The sequence below is a fragment of the Phascolarctos cinereus genome, unplaced genomic scaffold (assembly GCF_003287225.1).
Source record: "Phascolarctos cinereus isolate Bilbo 61053 unplaced genomic scaffold, phaCin_HiC Scaffold_4;HRSCAF=312, whole genome shotgun sequence".
In the NCBI taxonomy this organism is placed as follows: domain Eukaryota; kingdom Metazoa; phylum Chordata; class Mammalia; order Diprotodontia; family Phascolarctidae; genus Phascolarctos; species Phascolarctos cinereus.
This window is the reverse complement of record NW_027555847.1, coordinates 92716293-92725893: the sequence shown is the minus strand read 5'-3', so window position 1 is coordinate 92725893 and position 9601 is coordinate 92716293. Positions and strand designations below refer to the sequence as shown.

Genomic DNA, 9601 nt, shown 5'->3' with positions numbered 1-9601 from the left:
CCTCGATTACAAATTCATCCCCTCTCCACAGTTGTGAAAAATATTACCTTCTCTTTTCCTCTAATTTTAATGGAGCAATATCCTTCCCCTCCCTCCCTCCCTCCCTTCCTTCCTTCCTTCCTACCTTCCTTCCTTCCTTCCTTCCTCTCTCTCTCTCTCTCTCTCTCTCTCTCTCTCTCTCTCTCTCTCTCTCTCTCTCTCTCTCTCTCTCTCTCTCTCTCCCCACCTTCCTTTCTTCCCTTATTTATCCATTTGGAAGCTTTTATACTACAAGGTGGAAGTAACATGATGTTCTAAACTTATTTCTGCTGAAACTGCTTTCTAGTTTTTCCAGTTGCTCTTGCTAAATAATTGTGTTCTTGAGTTTACTATGTATTAGTCTACTACTGTATGTGTTTCCTTCTAAGTCTTATCTTTGGTGTTTCATTGGTAATTTCAGTTTTTAAAAAAATCCAGTAACATATATACATATATATTTAAAACAACTACTACTTCATGACGTTATTTGAGATTTGTTTTTGCTAAACTTCTTTCAGTCCTACTTATTTTCATTATTGCCCTGTGTAGTTTTGATCTTTTGTTTCTTCATTATGAATTTTATTTTTGTCTACATCTATAAAGTATTCATTGGTACTTTGGTATAGCATTACATCTGTCAGTTAATTTCAGTAGTCTCATGTTTTTACTATATTGACCCGGCCTCATTCTGAATACCTTTTCACTTATTTAGGATTTGCTTTCTGTGAAAATTCTTTTATGTCTTGTGTTTTAATAAGTGCTTTGTGAGCTTTGGTAGATTGACTCCCAGGTGTTTAAAGGCATATTTGGTTATTATTTCAAATGGTAATTTGTGTTTCTAGCTCTCCTTGGTTTTTGTCAGTCATATGTAGAAAAGCTGATGATTTTCGTGAATTTGTTTTGTATTCCGCAACTTTGAGAAAACAATTAATGGTTCTTATTAATTTTTGTTGATTTCTTTAGGGTCTTCTAAACAATGTTAGAAATAGTTTTGCCTCCTCTTTGTTTTCTTTCTGCTTTATCCATCTTCAGTTTGGGGAATTGAGACCATTCCTATCTTATGGTTTGACAAAGTGCCTTCTTTCTGTCTTTTTGAAAATAATTTGTATAGCAGAGAAATAATTTTTTTCTTAATTATTGGATAGAATTTATAGGTCTTTGTGTTTTTTTTTTCCTGTGGGAATTCATTTATGGTTTTCCCAGTTTCTCTTTCTGAGATTTAGTTTTCTACATTACTTATTTCCTGTTTTGATAACTTTAGTATTTTGTATTTTTGTAGATATTTATCTCTCTTGTTTAAGTTTTCAGTTTATTGACATTCATTTCAGTCTATTAGATTCTGGCAGTTTCCTTTATTTCCCTTTCATTTGCTTTGAATTTTCCTTTCATTTTAAATTTTGTTAATTTACCTTTCATCTCTCATTTTTGGTCAAATTAGTGAAAAGGTTAGATTTTGTTAGTCTTTTAAAAGTCAGCTTTGTTTTAATTTTTTTAATTGATATCATTTGTTTTTTATGATACCTAAATTTCCTCATGTATCCCTTCTTCCCTCAGACAGCCTTCTGTTATAACAAATACTATTTTAAAAAAACAGAAAAGAAAGAAGAGGAAAACAGTCAATATAACCAATCAATATATTTTTTAAAAATCAGAAAATATGTGCAGTGATCCACACTCATGAACATTCTACCTCAGCAAAGTGAACCTATCTCCTCTTTGGGAACATTCTTGCTCTTTATAATTTTATAGCCTTCCTTTAAATTTTTTTCTTTTTAGTTATTGATCTTTTCATTTTTGTTGTAGTCATTGTGCATATTATCTTCCTGACTGATTACTTTGCTTTGCATCAGTTCATGTAAGCCTTTTGTTTTTTCTGGGTTGCCTATTTTGCCCAGTCTGAAAGGACAAGGAGCTACACAAGGGCCCGAACCTACTACTGATGGCAAATGGGAGTTTTGATTTGTTCCATTTCCAACCTGGGCTGGTTTACCCTTCTTTGGGCAGCCTGGTGTTCCCCTCACCACCTACTCCCCTTGTAGGGGTTCAGATATTGGTGCCCTATTTAGTTCAGACACCAGATGGGCTTAGATCGCTACAGCCTAGAACTCCTGAACTCAAGAGATCCATCAGCGTCAGCTTCCTCAATAGCTGGGATTATAGGTGTATGACACCTTGCTTTTCTCATGTAAGTCTTTCCATGCTTCTTTGTAGTCATGATATTTATTTTTTCTTATAGCAGAGCAGTATTCTATTATGTTTACGTACCACAATTAGTTTGATTATCCCCAAAAGCATCTACTTTGTTTCTAGTTCTTTATTACCATAAAAATGCTATTGTAAATACTTTTGTGTACATAAAGGGCTTTCTTTTTTAATCAATGACCTCCTTTGGTTATGAGCCTGGTAGTGCAATCTCTAGGTCAAAAGGAATGGGGATTTTAGTCATTTTAGTCGAAGTTGTTTTGATGTGCATATCCCTTATTATGAGTGAACATTCTTTCACAAAGTTACTAGTTTGCAATTCTTTTGAGAATTATTTGCTCATATCCTTTTATCTAGTTTTTAAAAAATTAGTTCAGTTGTTGAAAAAAGTTTAGGTGGTACAGGCACTGTTTTTTCACTTTTGTATTTGTATCCCTAGCGCTTAGCAGAGTGTTTGTCACCTAATAGATGCTTAATAAATTCTTCCTGATTGATTGATTATAGGTTTATGAATTTAAAATTTTGATCTATTGCTTGTACCTGTATCACTTCACTTTTGTACTGCCTGAGTCATTCTTTTCTTCATAGAATCCATTGTTTCCATGAAATTTTCCATTGTCTTTTCTATATCGTCAGTTCTCGTTTGCCTTCTTGAACTGTTCCTTCCATGATTTTATTTACAGTCTTATAGGTGTCAGGTCTCCTTCTGTATTTCTTACTGTGATCCTAAACCATTGTGGAGCTTTCTTCTTTATGTCCATTTCCTTTTCCAGAAGTTTGGTTGTTTTTGAGCCACTGTTCTTTCCTTCTGAACATTTCCCATTATTTCCAAATTTCCCCTCAATGTTTACTGTATTGAGACCTCTTTTTTTCCAAAGCTCTTTATTCAGTCATTTTGTTAGTTTTCCTGTAAAAGCTTATTTTCCTTCCCCTATTTTTAAAATCTGGCTCCTTTGTCATTGTTTGAGGTGGTTCAGAGGAATGGGGCTTATTCATGACCACTCTCTCAGCTACCTTGCCAGAACCCCTAAAATCAGTGTGTTTCCCATTACAACAGGCTGCCTTTGTCCTACAGATGGAAAAAGGATGGTAGACTTGGAGCATGATCTTTGGCTGCTAGATATGCTTTTAGAATCCATTGGATAGAGGGGGGCAGAGCCAAGATGGCAGAGTGAAAGCAGTGACTTGCTTGAGCTCTCCTCCAAACCCCTCCAAATACTCATAAAAAATGGCTCTAAACAAATTCTGAGCAGCAGAAGCCACAAAAAGACAGTGTGAAACAAATTTCCAGCCCAAGACAACCTGGATGATTGATCAGAAAGGTGTATGGCGCTGGGCTGGGAGCGCAGCGCGCCGTGGGCGTGCAAGCTGCAGCAAACCTGAAGCAGGCCTCAGAGGACTGAATCTCAGGCAGCTGTGGAGGTTTCCAGACTCCTCAATCCGCGAATGCCAAAGACAACTTAGAAGGTCAGTGGGAAAAGTCTGTTTCTGTCGGTGGTCAGAGAGGAAGGCGGGGTTTCAGCTCCATTCCCCAAGAGCTGGCCCTGGGGGGGCAGCTGCTTCCCAAGCTTCCGGCCCACAGACTGAGGGGGAATCCAGTGACTGATCAGAGAGGGAAAGCAGGGATCTCTTTGCCAGTGCTGAGGCAGGAATCTCTTGCTTTGCCCGTGTGTGGATCTGGGTCACAGTTCTGGGCCGCGGTGCTGGGGTGAGGAGAAGCACTAGCTGGTGGATCTTGGAGTGGCTGTGGAGAGGAACCCTTCCTCACAGTTACAGGACAGAAAGAAATACTTGTGGTCACAGGCCAGGAAAGGAGTAAACACCTCGCCCCTTATCATACCACCTTGGAAGAACTGAAAATTTACAGGTCCCTACAAGTATCTCTGAAAACAGCTATACAAACCTCTGAAGCTTGGGATAATACGTTCTCCACATTGGAGACTCTTACCTTAACAAAGAGTTTAAAACTCAAGTAATTGACTGGGATCATGAGCAAGCAGTGCAAAAAGAGTCAGACCATCGAATCTCACTTTGGTGAAAAAGAAGATCAAAATATACAACCAGAAGAAGACAACAAAGTCAAAGCTCCTACATCCAAAGCCTCCAAGAAAAATATGAATCAGTCCCAGGCCTTGGAAGAGCTCAAAAGGGATTTTGAGAAGCAAGTAAGGGAAGTAGAGGAAAAACTGAGAGTGATGCAAGAAAATCATGAAAAAAGTCAACAGCTTGCTAAAGGAGACCCAAAAAAATACTGAAGAAAATAACACCTTAAAAAATAGCCTAACCCAAATGGCAAAAGAGGTCCAAAAAGCCAGTGAGGAGGAAAATGCCCTAAAAAGAAAAATTGGCCAAATGGAAAAGGAAGTCCAAAAGCTTACTGAAGAAAATACTTCCTTAAAAATTAGAATAGAGCAATTGGAAGATAGTGACTTTATGAGAAATCATGACACAGTAACAAATCCAAAAGAATGAAAAATTAGAAAACAATGTGAAATATCTCATTGGAAAAACAACTGACCTGGAAAATAGATCCAGGAGAGAGAATTTAAAAATTATTGGACTATCTGAAAGCCATGATCAAAAAAAGAGCCTAGACATCATCTTTCAAGAAATTATCAAGGAAAACTGCCCTGATACGTTAGAACCAGAGGGCAAAATAGAAATGGAAAGAATCCACAGATCTCCTCCTGAAAGAGATCCCCAAAGGAAAACTCCTAGGAATATTATAGCTAAATTCCAGAGTTCCCAGGTCAAGGAGAAAATATTTCAAGCTGCCATAAGGAAACAGTTCAAGTACTGTGGAAACACAATCAGGATAACACAAGATTTAGCAGCTTCTACATTAAAGGACTACAGGGCATGGAATATAATATTCCGGAGGGCAAAGGAGATAGGATTACAACCAAGAATCACCTACCCAGCAAAATTGAGTATAATCTTTCAGGGGAAAAAAATTGTCATTCAGTGAAATAGAGGACTTTCAAGCATTCTTGATGAAAAGACCAGAGCTGAATAGAAAATCTGACTTTCAAATACAGGACTCCAGTGGAACATGAAGAGGTAAACAGGAAAGAGAAATCATAAGAGACTTATTAAAATTGAACTGTTTACATTCCTGAATAGAAAGATGATATTTATAACTCATGAGACCTTAGAATCATTTGGATACTTTTATGTAGCTGTCAAGTGAGGGTTGAGATGAAGGGAGAGCTCCAGTAGAAGAGATAATCTCCTTGTCTGCAAATCCATGAAAATAGATTCTATCACTTTCTCCAGGAACCTTTCTTTAGTCACTCCTTGGGCTCTGAGTAACAACCTTCCTTTCCCTTTGGATCAAACATAACCATTTATTTTATAACTCTATTGTGCTTACCTGTCCTATGTTACATTATAGTCATTATTTTACATTTACATTGCAGTCATTTACTACATTTACGTTATAGGCATTATTAGTTATATCTCCACAAAAGTGCTAATAATAATGGTAATAGCTAGTGTTTGGATAGCACTTTAAGCTTTACAGATATCTTATTTGATCCTCACAACAACTCTGGGCACTGTTATCATCCCCATTTGACAGATGAAGAAACTGAGGTCCAGCTAATAAAGTATCTCAGGCAGGATTTGAACTCAGATTTTCCCAACTCTAAGTCTAATCTATTAGTTAAGTCTAATCTATTCACTACACACCACATAATTGCCTTTGTTGCTACATAGTGATATGGAAATTGTCATGAATTCCTGAATGCTATTCTTGGAATGCAAACTGACAATTTTTCCATAGTGGAAAAGGCTTTGAGTATAATTCTTTTTATTTTTTAGAAGAGATTTTCTTTTTTTTTACCTTTAATTTAATTTTTCTCAATTACATGGAATCAAAAATAATTTTTAACATTTGTTTTTTTTAAAATTTGATTTCCAAATTCTCTTCCTCCCTTCTCCTCACCCCCTCCTTAGAAAGCAAGCAATTTGATATAGATTATACATGTGCAGTCATGCAAAACATTTACATATTAGTCATGTTGCAAAATAAAACACAAACAAAAAACCTAAAAATAATAAAGAAAGTTAAAAAAAACCCGTGCTTCAATCTGCATGCAGACTCCATCAGTTCTTTCTCTGAAGGTGAATAGCGTTTTTCATCATGAGTCCTTCAGAATTGTTTTGGATCGTTGAATTGCTGAGAATAGCTAAGTCATTCACAGTTGACCATCATATAGTTTTGTTATTACTGTGTACAAATATTGTGTACTGGTTCTGCTTATTTCATTTTGTATAAGCCTTCCCAGGGGTTTCTGAAAGCACCTTGCTCATCATTTCTTATAGCACAATAGCATTCCATCACAATAATATGCTACTACTTGTTCAGTCATTCCACAGCTGATGGGCATCCCCTCAATCTCCAATTCTTTGCCACCACAAAAGAGTTTATGTACTTATGCACATATACATATATTTGTACATATAGGTCATTTTCCTTTTTCTTTGATCTATTTGGAGTCCAGACCTCGTAGTGGTACTTCTGGATCAAGGGGTATGTACACTTTTATAGCCCTTTGGGCATAGTTCCAAATTGCTCTCCAGAACTGTTGAATCAGTTCATAGCTCCACCAATAATGCATCAGTGTCCCAATTTCCCCACATCCCCTCTAATATTTGTCATTTCCCTTTTCTGTCATATTAGCCAATCTGATAGATATGAGGTGGTACCTCAGAGTTGTTGTAATTTGCATTTCTCTAATCAATAGTGATATAGAGCATTTTTTTCACATGACTACAGATAGCTTTGATTTCTTCTTCTGAAAACTGCCTGTCCATATCCTCTGACCATTTATCAATTGGGGAATGACTCATATTCATGGAAATTTGACTGAGTTCTCTATATATATTTGAGAAATGAGGCCCCTATCAGAGAAACTTGCTGTAAAATACCCCCCCCAACTTTCCTGCTTTCCTTTTAATTTTGTTTGCATTGGTGGTGTTTGTGCAAATCCTTTTAAATTTGATGTAATCAAAATGATCCATTTTTAATATCTCATATTGAGTATAATTCTAGTAACAGACTGTGTTTGCTTTCTGAGGACCAGTTTTGCTAAGTATAAAAAGGCTTATGATACTTGGTGATGAATTATTTGGCTGGTGACCCATAAAAAAAGAAAATAGAAAATGTCTCTCAGGCTTTGTGGTTTCCCCTTCACTTTTGAAGTGATGGTGCAGAAGTGTGGGGAAAAGGACTAAGAGTGTTAAGAATCACATTGTTTTTAGACTGTCTGTAAACATTAAACTGTTGATTCTTGAACTGAGATTCTTGTCAATGACTAATGAGTTGACATACTCAGTGGAGAAATTGGATTAAATTAATCATGCATTCATAGTGTAAATGAAACTCGAAAATATTAGGATGTTGCAGCCATATGACTTCCAGGCAATAAAATGCAAATAAAGGAGTTGGTAGGACAATAAGCCATTTTCATGGGATGTTCTGTCATTGTAGCACTCATGATAAGTATTTGTGAAAAGATTACCAGGCTGCTCCTGTTATCGGACACCATTTTATCAGTAGAAATGACATTTAAGAAGAAGCATTACCACCTTTTTTCTTTTCCGGCTCCTGGGGAGTCGGACGCTAACTGCTAAGGGTCCGAAGTTTGGAAGCATTTTCGGCGGCTCTCCGATGGGCCCCCAGCCGTCAATATGCCACAGAACAAATACATAGAGTTACACCAAAAACGGTATGGCTACTGCTTGGATTACCATGAGAAAAAGAGAAAGAAGGAAAGCCGAGAGGCTCATGAATGTTCAAAGAAAGCAAAGAAAATGATTGGTCTGAAAGCCAAACTCTACCATAGACAGCATCATGCTGAGAAGATTCAGATGAAAAAGACTATCAAGATGCATGAGAAGAGAAATACCAAGTGAAAGAATGATGAAAAAACTCCCCAGGGAGCAGCATGTCTGCTGGACAGAGAGGGACAGTCCCGAGCCAAAGTTCTTTCCAACATGATTAAACAGAAACGAAAAGAGAAAGCTGGTAAATGGAAAGTGCAGTTGCCAAAAGTTCATGCCCAAGGAGAAACAGAAGTGTTAAAGGTTATTCGAACAGGAAAGAGAAAGAAGGCTTGGAAGAGAATGGTTACTAAAGTCTGCTTTGTTGGGGATGGCTTTACACGAAAACCACCAAAATATGAAAGATTTATTAGGCCAATGGGTTTATGTTCTAAGAAGGCTCATGTAACTCATCCTGAACTTAAAGCCACTTTTTGCCTACCTGTACTTGGTGTGAAGAAGAATCCCTGCTCCCCACTATATACAACTTTGGGTGTTATTACCAAAGGGACTGTCATTGAAGTGAATGTGAGTAAGCTGGGCCTTGTGACACAAGGAGGCAAAGTTATCTGGGGAAAATATGCACAGGTTACCAACAATCCAGAAAATGATGGATGCATAAATGCAGTCTTGTTTGTTTGAATGAAGTCCTACATCTTTGATACTTATTAAAGATTCTACAACGTATCAAGAAAACCACAACAGTTACTAAGTTGAACAGTCACAAAACAAAACCAAAGATACAATTCTACATATTGTTGTTTTGATTTGAGATTAACTTGGAAAAGAGATGAGACACTTTTCTATTCTTTTGAGACTTTTTCCCATTTTGGAGTGGCAATAAAAAAAGCTTGTACTTACTCTGAAAAATAAAAGAAGCATTACCATCTGCTTTGCTGATACATCCAAAGCTCCATGGGGACTTTTCATCTGATTTGCAGCTGAAACCTTCCACATATACAGTCTCCCACAGCAGAATGAAAGCTCTTCAGGTAGATTTCAGAAAACCTGGAAAGACTTATATGAACTGATGCTGAGTAAAATGAGCAGAACCAGGAGAACATTGTACACAGTAACCACAACATTGTGTGATGATCAACGATGACTGACTTAGTAATACAATGATCCAAGAAAATTCCAAAAGACTCATGATAGAAAATGCTATCCACATTCAGAGAAAGAACTATGGAGTATGAATGCAGATTGAAGCGTACCATTTTCACTTTTTTTTTGTTTTTTTTCTTATGGTTTTTCCCTTTTATTCTGATTCTTCTTTTACAATGTGACTAATGTGGAAATATGTTTAATATGATTGTACATGTGTAGCCTATATCAAATTGCATGCATCTTGGGGAGGGTAAAAGGGAGGGAGGGGGGAATTTAGAATTTAAAATCTTATAAATCTTATAAAAGTGAATGTTCAAAACTAAAAATAAATTAATAACAATTTTTAAAAAAGAGTGAGAGCTCTTTGGGAGTAGCACCTATTTTACTTTTCTTTTTGTATACTTAGCACAGTGCTTTGTGTGTAGTAAATCCTTAATAAATGCTTCAT

General features: G+C 36.7%; 1 pseudogene; it reads left to right on the top strand.

The window, feature by feature from the left end:
• The first annotated feature begins 4870 nt into the window (after positions 1 to 4870).
• LOC144456784 (ribosome biogenesis protein NSA2 homolog pseudogene) lies at positions 4871 to 9385 on the top strand (annotated as a pseudogene).
• Positions 9386 to 9601: the final 216 nt, after the last annotated feature.